Raw genomic sequence first — 2,917 nt, forward strand, 5'->3', positions numbered from 1 at the left:
AAACAAGGAGACACATTTCGCATAAAAGAGGAATGTGTAAAAGCCATTAAGAAATTCCACATGCAACTATAAGCAGATTTCAGAGTTGAAGAACTGACGCATCGAGGTATAAAGTTTATTGTCTGAATGAGCACTGCCTTTTTAGGTTGTCAGCTTCGTACTGGAAGAGGAGTGAGTCTTGGGAGATTGGATCAATGGGTCCAGATCACACATGCATTCTGACAAACCCAATACAAGATCATCGTAAATTAAGCTCTCAGCTAATATGCGATGAAATATTGTCTTTCATTGGCGACAATCCGTCGTTTAAGGTGAGTACAATAATCTCGCATATTAGGGCAGAGTACGAGTACACTCCATCATATAGGAAGGCATGGATAGCTAGAACAAAAGTTGTTGAAAAAGTGTTTGGCAATTGGGAGGAGTCTTACAAACAACTTCCAAAATACCTGTTGGCTCTAAAACACTATGCTCCCGGGACAATTATCAAGATGGAAACATTGCCCACATATACACCAGATGGTACGTGTGTTGTTGGAAATAGAATATTTCACCGTTTATTCTGTGCGTATCAACTGTGTATCATAGGTTTTTCTTTCTGTAAACCAATTATACAAATTGATGGTACATGGTTGTATGGAAAATACAAAGGAACGTTACTGATGGCAGTGGCACAAGATGGGAACAACAATATTTTTCTAATCGCTTTTGCCCTGGTTGAAGGGGAGACTGCTGAGGGATAGAGTTTTTTCCTAAGAAATATCCGACTGGACGTTGCACCTCAGCTTAACTTGTGTTTGATCTCTGATAGACACCCCTCAATCATCAGTGCATATAATAACATTGACAATGGCTGGCAAAGTCCTCCTTCGACGCATGTGTTTTGTATTAGACATATTGCTCAGAATTTCATGCGGGAAATCAAAGATAAGACGTTGCGTAAGAAGGTTGTCAATGCAGGTTACGCATTATCAGAACCTTCTTTCAAACACTACCGCGAGGAAATAAGATTGTCGAACGAAGATGCGGTTTGGTGGATCGATAGTATTCCGTTGGAGAAGTGGACTAGGGCATACGACAACGATCAGCGTTGGGGCCACATGACAACAAATCTTGTGGAATCAATGAACTCTGTCTTCAAAGGCATCTGTAACCTACCAATAACCGCTTTGGTGCAAGCTACATATTTCAGGCTAGGGGCGTTTTTTGAAACCACACACTCAAAATGGAGATCAGTGTTGCAATCTGGACAGTTGTTCAGTGATGCTTCAATGAAATTCATCAGACATTAAGCTGCCAAAGCAAACACACACGTGGTTACGGTATTTGACTGAACTAAAGGTTGGTTTAGTGTTGACGAGTCCATGGATCACAATGAGGGCATGCCAATGGGATAATACAGAGTCAAACTAGATAGAGGTTGGTGCGACTGCGAAAGGTTCCAAGCCTTTCGTACCCCCTGCTCCCATGTCATTGCGGCATGCTCAAAGGTTCGAAGGGATCCATCCTACTTGCTATCTGAAGTTTACAAAGTCGCCAGCCTCTCAAATGTTTATAAAATTAGTTTTTCGGTAGTGGCAAAAGAGGATTATTGGCCAGAATATCAAGGGGATATCGTTTGGCACAACGAAGTTATGCGAAGGAAGAAAAAGGGTCGCCCTAACAGCACCCGGATTCAAATCGAAATGGATACGGCGAACAAAATGGTTAGACTATGTAGTTCATGCCGTCAACCAGGTCACAATCGTAATAACTGTCCTAGTGTTGGAATGAGCACAGCCAGATAAATTCAGATGTATCTCTGTTGCTGTATATGGAAAACTAAATTTATTTCAAAGTACCTCTGTTGCAATATATGGAAAACTAAATTTACTTCATAGTAGACGTCTGTGACGAAAAGACAGTTGTTCATAAAAAATAACACAAACAATTAAAACAACTAGAATACAAAAACTATGCGATTACAACCATCAAAACAATTTTGAACATGTAATGCATCACCCTACGAGCGTCTTGGTCGATCTTAATATCCACCCATTCGCACACTTCTCCGTGTTGGTTGAACGTGGACACAAGCCATTGTATTCTTCTAATCCGTTCACCCTCTCCAATTTCTCCCTCTAACCAACTGTACAACGTCCGATTAAGACGTTCAAACGTATATGTGTTCCAAAGTCGAACCTGTATCGGAGCCGCAACGACAGAAAATATTACATCAGCATTTCGTTTCTAAATGTATGCAGACATTGTTGAAACAAAGAAAATTGAAATTGATGGTTCAACTAGACTAGGAGATGAATTTGAGTGAAAATAATTGTATGTAAGGTGTGGTATTTATAGAGACGGAACATCTATTGGACAAAACACGTGGGCGCCAGATGAATTGGCGCCCACATGACCATCACAAGCAGGCGCCACATGAATTGGTGCCCACCATTAAAAATACACACAGGCGCCAGAGGCATTGGCGCCTCCTCATGAGGGTCAATGCAGGCTCCACAAGCATTGACGCCTCCTCATGAGGCCCAATGCATGTGCGTCAATGCCACTGGCGCCTCCTCTTATTGGTATGGGGGTGCGCCAATTCATCTGGCGCATCCTCTACCAAACTTGGTTATTTTGGTATATTTTTTGAAAAACTGGTTATTTTCGAAATTTTTTTGAAAAATTTGGTTATTTTGAAAAAAAAAATCTCAGCTTAAGGCCGCGTAGAATTTTGAGGCCCAAAAATATTTGAGACCTTGTGCGGTGGCCATTGTTGCACACCCACAGGGTCGGCATTATTCTTTTTACACACACGCACATACATATAAATATGCATTCATATATCATTTCTCATAATCGAAACCAAGACCACACTTAAAATTTTCTCTTCATCTTCAATCTTTTTCTTCATACATTCAACAATTACACATAA

Source organism: Lathyrus oleraceus, chromosome 5 (genome assembly GCF_024323335.1).
Source record: "Lathyrus oleraceus cultivar Zhongwan6 chromosome 5, CAAS_Psat_ZW6_1.0, whole genome shotgun sequence".
In the NCBI taxonomy this organism is placed as follows: Eukaryota; Viridiplantae; Streptophyta; class Magnoliopsida; order Fabales; family Fabaceae; genus Lathyrus; species Lathyrus oleraceus.